We start from the raw sequence: 13,962 nt of genomic DNA, 5'->3' as shown, positions 1-13,962 counted from the left end.
GATCACAAGAGCCCAATAGCTATGCCCTTATGAACACATAAGATGATGCTAAGTGAAATGAACTCCATGTTACAGAAATGAGTGTTATATCACTGTTGTAATTACTTTCAATATGCCATGTGAAACCGTAGCTTCTTTCTGTGGTTGTACTCGTGCTATCATTGTATCTCATCTGAGTACCCTGGATACTGTATATACTGGTATTAGAACTAGGGAAGTGAAAGGGAATATCAAAATTGAGAGACAAAGGATAAAAAGACAAACAATGCCAAAAGCAATACTTGCAAAACCATTTGGTGTAAACCAACTGAACAACTCATGGGGGGAGAGGGAAAAGGAGAGGGGGGAGGGGGGAATGAGGGAGGAGGTAACAAACAGTACAAGAAATGTACCCATGGCCTAATGTATGTAACTCTAACCCCTCTGTACATCACTTTGACAATAAATAAGTAATTAAAAATTATTCTTCACTTTCAAAAGAAAAAAAAAAGAGAAAATCAACTTTGGCACTTTCCCTGATCCACAGAGGAAGAAAAAGAGTTTTTGGACAAAGCACAAATATTTGAACTTGCTTACTTATGTGTTTTCTTTCTTTACCAAATATATAAAGAGCAATCCCAAAGTGACTGTACAAAGAGAAATTGACAAATGCGGTACCATAATCATTTCAGCTTTCAATCCCGATGCATTTGTACAGATCAGCAATTTTGATTCATTTGTATTGGACAAACAGAAGCTCCTCACCCAATGTTTCACTTAATTCAAAGTGAAAAAATAGCATGGAGACAAATGGACCGATTCTATCATTACTCAGGTAGGTTGTTAAAACTTGATTTAAGAAATGTTCTGGATATCAAGTGACAGCCCTCGCCCCGTCCACCACGGTCTCCTGGCCCCAAGCCCGTCCCCTCACCCCCCCCCCCCCAGCCCCACGCTCAGGAACTGGGTCTAAAGACGATTGGATGATTGGATTCCAGGGGCATGAAGTTCAAGCGGCCCAAAGGCTCCCTTAGTGATGACTACAGATTCTGGGACCATCAAAGAACGGGAGAAGGAAGCGACCCCCAAATACCCAACACCCCTCCTGGAGGTCACCGCGCCCCTCCAGGGGGCATAGCAAGAATCCCCGGGGGCGGGGGGGGGCACAGCCCCATCTTGGACCCGGCCCCCAGCCCCCTTGCTGGTCTCACGGTGTGATCACCCACGGTTCATCTGCTGCGCTTCCGCAGACCCAGGGGACAGGTAGGAGCCAGGGACCACACCAAGAGATGAAGGTAGTGGCGGCCGGCCAGGCCCACTGTGGCCCCACTAACCCCGGGCCCTGGCCCCACTGAGCTCTTGGAGCCCCAGCTCCCGGCAGAGGAGGCCCCGGGACCCCTGCAGCACCTTTTAGCAGCGGGTACATAACAGGTGGCGGGTGGTTGGGTAGCTGCCACCTCAGTTCATCCTGACCATGCCTCACTATGCCCATGGCCAGGCAGCCAGCAGCTGCCAAAGACAGCTGATTCCCCAGTCCATCGCTCCTCCCGTCCCCTTCCGGGCCGCCAGCGCCAGTACAACAACAAAACTTAAAATTTTAAGTGAAAGTCTTAACTAGGCTTAATACCACAGGGTTGAAACCACACAGGCAAAAGAAAAAATTAGATAAGCAAGGCTTGACTCAAACTATACTTGTGGGGCTGGGGATATAGCCTAGTGGCAAGAGTGCCTGCCTCGGATACACGAGGCCCTAGGTTCGATTCCCCAGCACCACATATACAGAAAACGGCCAGAAGCGGCGCTGTGGCTCAAGTGGCGGAGTGCTAGCCTTGAGCGGGAAGAAGCCAGGGACAGTGCTCAGGCCCTGAGTCCAAGGCCCAGGACTGGCCAAAACAAAACAAAAAAAAAAACAAAACAAACTATACTTGTAACAATTCAAAACTTTTTGAAATGATATGTAATCAGTGCAAAGACCATCTTCTAAAAAAGATTACAGAGGCCTAGTCTAGATCACCTGGATGGTAATATTATAATCAAGTATCATAATGGCAGTGTACATCTGTGTCCATAATTACAATAGTTCTAGCAAATCACCCAAAATAACAGCATTTAATGTAAAATAGTAATTCTCAAACTTTTAGTCTCAGGGACAAATATTTGGTTTGAAACATTAAGAATATTCATTTTTTCAAACAAATACACACTGAGCTTTTATAAATGGTTTGGGTAAGATCAGAAAAAAAGAAGTGAAAGAAAGCTTAAGAATTGCACACTTTACAAATGGGAAAGAAAGCAACACAAGACTACAGCATTAGACAAGAGCCAAAAAAATCATTACCCTAGGAGAAGATGCAAATTGTCCATGAAGTAGAAGAAAAAATTTGGTAGGCAGAAAAAACAGAGTATGTTGTAGGATCCTTTTTTTTTTTTTTTTTTTTTTGGCCAGTCCTGGGCCTTGGACTCAGGGCCTGAGCACTGTCCCTGGCTTCTTCCCGCTCAAGGCTAGCACTCTGCCACTTGAGCCACAGCGCCACTTCTGGCCGTTTTCTGTATATGTGGTGCTGGGGAATCGAACCTAGGGCCTCGTGTATCCGAGGCAGGCACTCTTGCCACTAGGCTATATCCCCAGCCCCCTAGGATCCTTTTTTTTAAAATAAGATCTCTGTTGTGAAAAATTCAAAAAACACTGAAATCCTTTTAAAAAATCATAAAGAAGAGCATAGACTTCACAGGTAGCAAAATGAAATGGTTTAAACTAGACCAAGTTTCCTAGGGAAGGAAAATGTACAAATATTAAACCTTACATTATCAAGTAAAATAACGGATGACACTATATTCTCAAAATAATTTGGAAAAGAAAAATATTAAGATACTCAAAACAGTTATGTGGAACATGAAGGAATGAGTAGCACCTGCCTAACAAGAAAGAAGGAAAAAAAGAACAGAAAGAAGGTGAGGGAAGAAGAAAGGAAGGAATGAACAAAGGAAGGAAAGGATATTTTAAGTTTGTAGACAATTTTGAAGAATCATGAAAAGAATGAGCAAAAATGTATGCGGAAAACAATTTTCATAAATATGTAGATTGTTTTACAGTACCAAGAAAAAAACAAAGTCACCACTGTCCTGCCAAATACCAAATGTGATGGAAGTAATCAAATCCATTGTAAATTTAAGTAAGTGTGTATGTGTGTCTGTGTGTGTGTGCATCTGCATGTATATTTGCATATGTGAACATATATACTCACATATATACACCAAATATGTAGCCTCAAAATCCTCTTGCCTCTGCCTCCCAAGTGCTGAGAGTACAGTCTTACATTTAATTATGAGAAAATCATTAGAACAGAAATCTAAGCTACAGTAATCAAGACAATGAAGCTGATTTTTTCAAATTGGAAACAGGCTTAAGATCAACCAATAATCTGAAATCTGTATGTAAAGAAAGATTAATTTTGTATTTTTTACTTCTAAGAAGCAAATGTCACATTCCCACAAGTTAAAGATGGTGTAACAGCTCATTTATGTATTAATAAAATGGTATGATGTTAGCAACAAAAGGACATAATACCCCCCTTCTCAATCCACACTGGATCAAGCCTATCTCCTATAGAAATTTCTTTCACAAAGAAAAGTTAATATATAAGAAAAATACATGTAAAGCCATCTCTTCCTACTAGCATCCTAAATTTCTGTCTTGAGTTCACTGCTCATTACAATCCCCAGAAGAGTAGACAGAAACATACGTGTGTGCATGGGTGCACATACACACCCTTCTCCCCAAATCGTGGGACTAAATTTGTAGTCAACTGACTAAATTCTACAGATCTGTAATCTTCAAACTGTGGTATAAACATGGGTGAACATGATGTTCCAAGAAATTCAAATATACACAGTATAAAAAATGGTATAGCTGCTATTATGTCATCTAATTTACATGATGAATAGAAAAAAGGATCTTTAATACAAATGGAAATAAGATGTAAAAAGAAAACTTTTTAATGAATTTCCAAAATTGAACAGAAAGTTATAAAAAAATCTTATGCTAATGAATGGTCTATTTGGAATTCCACCCATAATATTTAGGAAGTGGAGATTAAATGTCTATATGCTCACTCTCCTCTACTGTCAGAGGGGAAAATCACTATCCTAGTGCAAGGCTTTAAAAACTCCACCTGGACTGAATACAAAAGCTTGTCTATGGTTATGGTCTCTCTCCATCTCAATCTACCAGTATGTATTTTTGCTGTTAGATTAACCTTCTTCATAAACTTCTAGCAAAAAAAAAATTAGACAAAATTACAACTAAAAGGGCCTACCTCAAATACAGTATAACTACCACTTCATTTAATCCCCCAAACTCTATGATGGTAGAATACCTTTTCAAAAATGGAAAAAAAACACCTAAGATTCAGATTAAATAAACTAGATAACCTAAGTGACTGACCTAACAAGTAGCAGATCTGACTGCTTTATTTGATACAAAAGTGGGTGTTTCTTTCTTTTTCTTTCTTTCTTTCTTTCAGTAAGTACTAAGAAAATACTCTATCCCAATCATTCTAAACAAGGGGAATATACTTGCACTTTTGATCTCAAAATCCTTAGAAACTTCCCATTGTCATAAAACATAGTTAAACTAAGAAAACAAAACAAAACAAAACAAAAATGGCAGCAATAAAGATCCTCTACTGAAAATCATTCTGTAGCTAAGGACAGTCATTGTTCTGCAAAACATTCATTGAACTTTGGCTCAAACAGTTCATTTCAATCTAGAATAATTTCCCCATCTTCATTTATAAAAATATGGCCTCTCCTTTAAGGCCTAATCATATTATTTTCTCTAGTTACATTAATAATGATATCCCCAATAGAGAAAACTTAAAAATCAATTCAAGGTAACAGGCATGCAGCACTTAATTGTCTTAAGACTTCTGAGCACAAAAGTGCACTGTAACTTCTTTTTCTCTCCCTTAGAAATATACAGGCAACTCCTAGTAAAATGTTCTTCCCACTCTCTTACTGAGGCATATTTTAACTGGATGTGTACTTCAAACAGGAATGGCAATACACAGTTATAAGTATGCTTTCTGAAAAACGAAAGTACTCTAACAACAATAAAACATGATGATCCAATTGAGGTGAAGCTGAAGAGGTGAGAATGGAGGAAGAAATCTGCTTACAATAGTTGTTTTAAAGCCCTGATTAGGGCAGTAACATTTAACTAAGTCTACCACATTAAGGCACAAAACAAACAACTGAACACAGAAAACAAAATATGCAAAGGCCCTAGCAAACCACCTTAGTATGAGATAAGAAGAATTCTGTGACTGGAACAGGTAAAGTACAGGTACAACAATCAGGTCTGAGTGGTAGTCAAGGACAAGATTTTATAAAACCATAGAAATGCGTCTAGATTTTATTATATCTTCAATAAGAAGCCACTGCAGGACCTTAGACATAGAACAGCAGCTGACCATTTTCAGACCTCAAATATAGAAAAGTACTTTTGGTACTTTTATTCTAATTGGAGTGCCAGTTATTTCAAATATTCTGTAACCTTTTGATTTTTAGCTAGAAGAATTTAATAGAGAAAAAAACTGCCTCAACTTCTGTTTCTAATGCTATACCATATACTGGCTTCAAATCAGCTAAAATTAGAAGGAAGAGATTAAGTGTGGTCCACAAATGGTAAGTCATGCATGTTGACTTTTTTCCCCAATGATCAAGTTTAGAAACCACAAAAATTTTATTTTTGCCTTTTCAAGATTTAAAACATCGATTCTAAAACTCCAAACTCACCTGGACAAGCTTCTTCAAAATCCTGAGTTATGATCACAGCCAGAGTGTACCGCTTTTCTCCTTTTTTTTCCAGAAACACTGAGCTCCATCCTGAATCATCAACATCTGTAGAAGCTTTTGTAACCTTTATGCCTGTAAAATTAACACTGGTCTTGAGAGGGGATATATCTTTCAGGAAGGAGTATTTGCTAAACTGAAAAACTTAATTGTTTAAACGGAACTCTTCTAAGTTAGATGGTACTACAAAGAAAAACCAAAACCAAAACTACCTAGTGTGATTAAATCTCACTAGTTACTACTATTACAGCTTATGTACTAACACCACTACTTGCCAGCACTCATTACCCTCCCTACTATTTAAGAAAAACAAAACATTTGAAGCCATCCCACCCACTAATCCAAAAATTAAAGAAAAAATGCAAGAGATCCACTTGTCTCAGCTCTCGACTTTCAGTCACAATTTACACAAGTCAAGGCAAGCCTTCACCTGCACAAGGCCCTAGGGCCAACCTCTGCCGGCCTGGGACCCCAGTGCGGCCTCGTAGAAGGTCTGGGCGCCAAACCCCCTGGTGTCCTTACCCACTTGGCCCAGCCTGGGGACGCACCTGCGGTGGCACTTGCTCTAAGTCCGCCTCCCTCCCGTCAGACTGGCCCAGCCTGGGCCCCAAGGCACAGGGAAGCATGGGCCTGGCCATGAGGGAGGGCAGGCAGGGTATGGCAGGGTTGTCGCCGGGGCCTTGGCATACCGTGGGCCCCAAGGAGTCCGGGCTCTAACATGGAAGGTGGCCAAGAAGGCGGGGGCCACAGGAGGACCTGGCGTCCACAGGACGTTCCACAAGCGCGGGAGGCTGTGACTTAGGAACCGCAAACCAGGTGTGTGTGTGGGGGGGGGGGGGGTGAGGGGGTGTCTTAGCTGTTCCCAAGGGGCTCCCACACATTTTCCTCAAGAGAATACCCACGCCACCACACACCTTCCGGACAACAATGTTCTGGCCACTGTGCCAGCCCCTCACAGGGTAGCTGCCTCCGCCTCATATGCGCATGTACACATCCAACGCATGCCACTACTTCCTCTCCCTTGCTCAGGGCACTTCCGCTTCCCCAGCCACGCCCCCTCCCTGGCCACTGCCACCAGACCATGGGTGGTGGCAGTCCTCTCTTCTCGCGAGATTAGGTCCAAAGAGAGCCCAGAAACCAGGATGAGCCTATTGCACTCCGCATTTCCCCACGTCCATCAATATTGGTTCGCTTCCATATTACCCTTTGGTTTGCTGAGCTCACTATTTTCAAGAACTATTACTAAGATTAGACACACAGATATAAACACAAGCGGGCTCTCTTACAATGGCAAGTGGCATATTGTCTTATTTCTTAGTCCTGGAACACCAGAAGCATAAGGTTTGGAGAAAGGAGACTTCCCCATGGTTGTTCAGGCATGGCAGAACCGAACGAACCTCCTGCCCCAACGAGATGGAGGTGTGCAGAGGGGGGAACCCATGGCAGGGATTGAGGTTATATAGAGAGAGGGCAGGAGGAGGTATGGGCACAGGGGATGTGGATATGACCTCAGATGATGAGGAAGTGACCTCAGCTTGAGGGACATCCCATTACCCCCAGGTGTACCTGGGTGTTACCTGAGTTACAGGTGCTGGGCAGGGACTTCTAGAGAGAGCCACGTATGCACAGAAGGAAAATAAAGGGGAAGGGGCCATTTTTTTTCCAAAGGGAAGGGGTCATTATACACCCACCCACCCCCACCTCCAACGTTCTAGCCTTTTGATAGTTACAAAGAGGCACTGATTCTCTCTGGCTACTTCTTGCTGACAAGGAGCGCCAACATTAGAGGTAGAAAGTAGAGATTTCATCCCATCCATAGATGGCAGCAGTAAGAGTTCCTTGGTGGTGAATGCACCCACATGTCTTTGGATGAAATCAGAAGGAAGTCCTAGGAGGCAGGGAGTGAACAATAAGAAAAGAAAAATATTATTAGAGGGCCTACAAATGGCAGAAGAGAGGGAAGCTATCTATCTGTTCAGGGAAGAAAAGAAAAAAATTAAATGGCTTGGCTATTTCCTCTCTCCTGTGTTCAGGTGATCCTGGAGTTGGAGGATTTTTATGTCCTTGAGTACTTCTGACTGATTAACCTCTGGTGACTAGAAAGGGAGAGTATTATGGACTGGTTAGGAATAACCAGTCAAAAGTTGGGGCTGATTGGAGTGGTTATGGGACTGGTGGGAGGCTTGGTCATTTCCTGTAACTAGATTATAGATATCTTGACTATAGAGATGGGAGACCCAGGAAAGTACCAAGGCAAACTGTCTGGAGTCTAAGACTCACTATAAATAGAAATAGAATCTAAGACTCACAAAGGCAAGAATGAAAGCTTCTGTCCAGGTAGAAGAAAGGCCTTAGGTAGATGTGCTTATTAACTATTTTCTTTTGCCCTCCTGGCTCTGGTTAGAAAGAGCAAGCACAGTGACTCCATTTAGTATCTGACACCAACCCCTCTTATCTGCACAGTTTTTTCCAACTGCCCCTGGATGATCCCTTGATGATGTCCAGATAGGTCTCTTTTCCTTTCTGGGATGTTGTTTCATTTTCTTGTTGCTGGGATGTCATATCCCAGTTGGCATTTTTGCTCATTCCTGGGATGACATGTCCTAGTTGACTGATGGCATATCCCATGTTGGAGGGCAAGGTGACTAACAGATTAAATGAGAAGGTTTATTTTTACCATGAGACCCATTTTTATTTCTAATTGAAGCAGGAGATCAATATAAATAGCTTTTAAGCAGGGCTTACCTGAAACTTACCAAGAACGAAAATTGAGTCTAATCAATACTTGCAAGAGTTATTTATCCCTCTGTGAGTCTGACTAAATGTGGCAGAGGGTCAAGTCAATATTGGCCATGATGAGAGTTTTGAACTATTTCCATTATTACATTAAGCATGAGCAGTCTGCATTTCCTCCTTGAGAAAAGTTTTCCAAGAGTTAAACATAGGGCACATTTAAAATGATTGCAGGCATGAACCACAGGTACATGCTTGTAATGTCAGCTAAAAGCTGATATATTAAACATTTTATTTTTATCACTAGCTTCCATTTTTTTTGGATTTACTTCTCAATGAAAGTGTATTTTTATTTTTCAGTCTTTTTTTCAAATTTTTATTATCAAACTGATGTACAGAAAGGTTACAGTTTCATATGTTAGGCACTGGATACATTTCTTGTACAGTTTGTTACCTTGTCCTTCATACCCCCCACCCTCCTCCCCCTTTCCCTCCCCCCCCCCCCCGGAGGTGTTCAGTGTCACATCTGATTTTCTGGTGGTTAATTATAGATAATAATTTCTAGAACTTTCCTCCCTTGGTTGGCTTTGAACCATGATCCTCAGATCTCAGCCTCCTGAATAGTTAGGATTATAGGCATGAGCCACTGGCATCTAGCTAGTAATTACTATTTTAATAAAATAAAGATTCTGAACTTTTAACTTAACCATGTAGTTGTGAAGATAAAAAAGTCAGTAATTACTTCAACATGTTACTTTTATGCAAACATACATATGTATATAAATTTAAACCAGATGTTATTTAATATAAGAATTTATTATTATAAGCAAATATAAGCATGCTTGGAACTATCCATGCATTAAGTTGTGAAAACCCCTGTGAAACTATGAATTGTAATATTAAATAAGCAAAAGGGAACACTAGATTGCTGCATGTGTATTTTGTGTGTTGTTTTGTCTTGTTGCTTTGGGGGGTTTGGTTTTTGTTTTGCTTCTTTTTTATTCTGGTGCTGGTCTTGGTGCTTGAACTTAGGGACTGGATGTATGCTTGAACATGTTTGCTGGAGGCTGGCTCTCTACAACATGAGAAACAAACATTTCTACTTTTGCCTTTCTAATAGTTTATTGGAGATAAGAATCTTGCATATTTTTTTTTGCCCAGGCTGGCTTTGAACCATGAACCTTAGATCCCAGCTTCCTGATAGGCATGAGTCACCAGCATCCAGTGAGTTTTATTTCCTAAGCTCCTTGTGTATTCTGATCATTAGATTCTTTTCAGACATACAGCTGGCAAAGATTTACTCCCATCCCGTAGTGTCTTTTTTTAGCTTTGTATGGATTTCTATTCAGGAAGTTTCTGCCTATGCCAGGAGTGGGAAGTGATAATAATAGCAGGTGCCTAATACTCACATGTATATATGTGTAATTCAGATGTTTTTGTGGAGGGGTGGACAGCAGAAAATACACAGGAGCAATGGACAAGTGATAGCACAGAGAAAAAGAGAGGAAGAAGAGACTCTCCATGAAAGTCAGGAGGAAACATAACAGGAAAAGAGAAAAAAAATTAGTCTGCTTCTCTAGCTGTAGAAGATTAGATCTCCTCTCAGCTGTGCTGTATCTCCAAGTGGCTTGGCTCTTCCTCAGTGAGCATCAGAATCTGGGATGCTTGGGTGTAGCAGTTCTGTAGGGGGAGAACCAGAAGTCTGCCTCTTCACCTCTTCACCTCTTGTCCTTTTCCCTGTTCACATTTCTCTCTAAGTGAACCTTGGAGGCTTCCCAGGCTGAGAGGCTTCCAGCTTCTCTGACTCTGAGGTCTCTTTATGCATGCTGTGCCTCAAGGAGTCACCAACCACGTGCCTCTGACACTGGATTACCAGTGTATGGGGAAAGCCTGTTTCCCCTAGGAAGTGCCAGGAAGGCTTTCCAGAATTTGAAACTGAAGGAATTAGCTAAGCCTTAGCTTAGAAGGTTTGGAGAAGATTCCTGAGAGATTGATTCTGGGGACCACACCATCCCAGCCCACAGGCAAGGAGCTTTAGTGTACAGGACTGGAGATGAAGGGACTGCCTCTGGGTCTTCCCTGGTGTTGATATAAGACTATCTCCCACTCTAATTCCCTCAGGCTGGATAAAGCACCTCTGTCCTCCTGTGGTTGGTGTCAGGGACTGTGTCCTTTCCCTGCTATTCCCTTCTGTGACAGGGCTGCCTGCTAGGCCCTCCTGCTCAAGGATCACAGAGGTTCCAGAGGCATGAGGCAGTTTATGAACATGTTTTGATTGCTCTGATGGCTGGGGCTTGGGGGGGGGGGGTGCTGCTGCTGCCACTGTAAAGGAGTCACCGCGGAGAGAGCACGTGTGGTGAGAGGCTTTCCTGGGTCAGCCAGGTGGGCTGGCTACAAGCAATTCACTGCTGTGCATCCCCTGAAGATGAACACACAGGGCTTGGGACTCATGGATGCACAAAGGTGTTAGATGTATATTTAGTGTTCAAAAATTTAAATCTCATTTTTTCTTTCTATGCTTGCTATTGAGCCTTTCTAGGATCCATTGATTTAGTGCCTTTTGGACTTGTGTAATGGGTTATTGTAGGTTCAGTATTTTCTGTTCTAGGTATTTTGTGGGTATATGTGTGAAGAAGTAGCAAGGATCTAACCATTCACCCTGAAAATGAGATCTTCTGTCTCTCATTTCAGGGAACACTTTCCTTTAAAGCTTTGAAAACAAATGTTTTGTTTTCTACTAGTCTCTATCTCATCTATACTTTTCTCTGGCATATGATTATCTGAATATTAATGACTTTCATATTAAAGACTTTAATTCATTTTTACTTAAATGAAGTATAGTGGACAAATAAGGTAATTTAAATTTAGCTGAGTGCAATTATTTTGACATGGAATATTTGAAATGTTTTACTAAGATTAAATATTATTCAAATATGTATAATTTTAAAATGTTTTTATGTAGTTACTTATCAATTTTATCTTCAGCTCCAATGTATATGCTTGAAATACTAATTCTGGCTGAAGATGCAATTTAAAAAAGAGTGGAAGACAATATGCCAATGCTGATATGGAACAGATCTAGTGCATATAAAGCTTCAGAAAATCTCATGATGCTAATAGTCATGGATGGAATCATCCTTGATATAACCTATCTGGTATGAAATCATTGCACTACAATGCTGTATTCCTACAACCTAAAGTGGAGTACTTGAGTTTAGTCTGATGATCCTGTAAGTTCTGATGCAAATGTGTACATTATATAGCAGGACATGACTTGGGGGCTGTTGGGCTCCTATGGATTATCCTTCCTCAGTATCATTGACTTTATTAGACCACTTTCCTGTAGATCCTCTCACTACCCACTCACATTGCACTCACTCTGCCACAAAATTGCTTGTGTGTGGAAGCTTTAATTCATCACTTATGGAATTCGGAGCCTCTTCTCTATTGGACAAAGTTCCTTATTTATCCTCTGTAACTACTATTCTAACAATTACCTACCTTTTTCTATTTAGAAATACTGAGATATATAGATATGCACACAAATTTGCTAGTGAAATGCAATTAAATTAATTTTTGCGATTAGCCTGGAGAAATAAAGTTAAATAAGACAATGTTCATACAAACAGATAAATCTCATAATCTAAGCAGAATATAGGTATCAAAAATTTACATGAAGAGAATTAAATTGAACTTATGAATAAATTACTATTTATTCTGGAATAGGAGAAATTTGTTGAAGAATGTCAAATAGATGTCATATTAACCTGTCTTAAAAGAAAGGGCTTACAAAGCAAACAAGTCAAGAACTGCATCCCTAGTGGGAAAGAATTCCAAGTAAGCACAACACCACTAAGGTGATGATAAATTTCAGGAAGGAGCAAGAACAGGAAAAGAATCAGAATCCTCAGGGGCTACTACTACAGAAAATGATACAAAATTGTCTTTCCTGTTGGTTTGGTGTTTTCTTTTTGCAATTTTACAATTTTTATTAAATGAAAGGAAAAAAATGTTGCTACAACTACCATTACAGATCTTTTTTTTTTTTTTTTCGTACTGGGGATCGAACCCAGGATGTTGCACTTGCTAGGCAAGCACTTTGCCACTGAGCTACATCCCAGTCCCATTACAGATCTTCTAAAAGATTTACCATCTACACAAATAGTATGCAGAGGGACATTGGCTACCCATGGCTGTGATCATAGCTACTCAAGAAGCTGAAGGCTGATGGTCAATATTCAAAGGCCATTCAGTCAGGACACTCCTTGTGGGAACTAGCTTACCTAGTACAACAAAACCGACTTTGTAAAGGGTTCTTTTCACCTTTATTTATATTGTTGTCATTTTAACTTAAAAACTGCTTGCATCAGTGCATTGAGAACCATTAAGTTTGCTCACATTCCTTTGGTAAGATGTTTTCCTCCGATAGTCTTGGCTTTTGAGAGTATAAAGTGGATATTATAATAGGTAACTGGGAAAGTTGTGTATTTTTAAAGAATTGATGTGATAACAGACTCATTCATGCCAAATATTCAATAGATTTATCAAATGTCACTGTATTCCCTACCTCTACTCCCTTCCTGTCTGACCAGTTCCTCTAGCTACAGCACTCAATGGCCAGTGTCTGGGCAAGTCAAGTGAGGGCTGAAGTCCCCAAAGCCACTGTTCCATCTCTTCTTCCTCTTCATAGCATCAGACCTTAATTTCTGTATGCCCACAGCCACATAGAACCTGGTTCCCAATAACATGTACCTCCATACTGCTTTCCAGAGTGGTTGAACAAGTTTACATTCCCACCAACAATGTAGTAGGGTTCTCTTTTGGCCACATCCCCTCCAGCATCTACCCAAAATATTACAAGCCAGACCACACTAAAGCCACAGGCACAACAATGTTGATCGCAGCACAATTTGTCATTCCTAAAATATGGAACCAACCCAGATGCCCCTCAGTAGAAGAGTGGATCAGGAAAATGTGGTTTATGTACACAATGGAATTCTTTGCCTCTGTCAGAAGAAATTATACTGCCCCATTCGTAAGGAAATGGAAGGAGTTGGAAAAAAATCATACTAAGTGAAGTGACCCAGACCCAAAGAAACATGGACTCTATGGTGTCCCTCATAGGGAATAATTAGCACAGGGTTAGGCTAGTCATAGCAGAAGGTCACAATAGCCCAATTAGCATAGGGTTAGGCTAGTCATAGCAGAAGGTCACAATAGCCCAATAGCTATGCCCTTATGAACACATAAGATGATGCTATGTGAAACAAGTGTTAATATCATTCTTGTAATTATTTTCAACATGCCATGTGAAACCGTACCCTTTTTATTGTTTCTCTAGTATTCCTTTAATGTGGTTGTACCCCCACTATCACTGTATCTCATCTGAGTACCCTG

This window comes from Perognathus longimembris, chromosome 1, assembly GCF_023159225.1.
Source record: "Perognathus longimembris pacificus isolate PPM17 chromosome 1, ASM2315922v1, whole genome shotgun sequence".
NCBI classification, from domain to species: Eukaryota; Metazoa; Chordata; class Mammalia; order Rodentia; family Heteromyidae; genus Perognathus; species Perognathus longimembris.
This window is presented reverse-complemented; position numbering follows the sequence as displayed.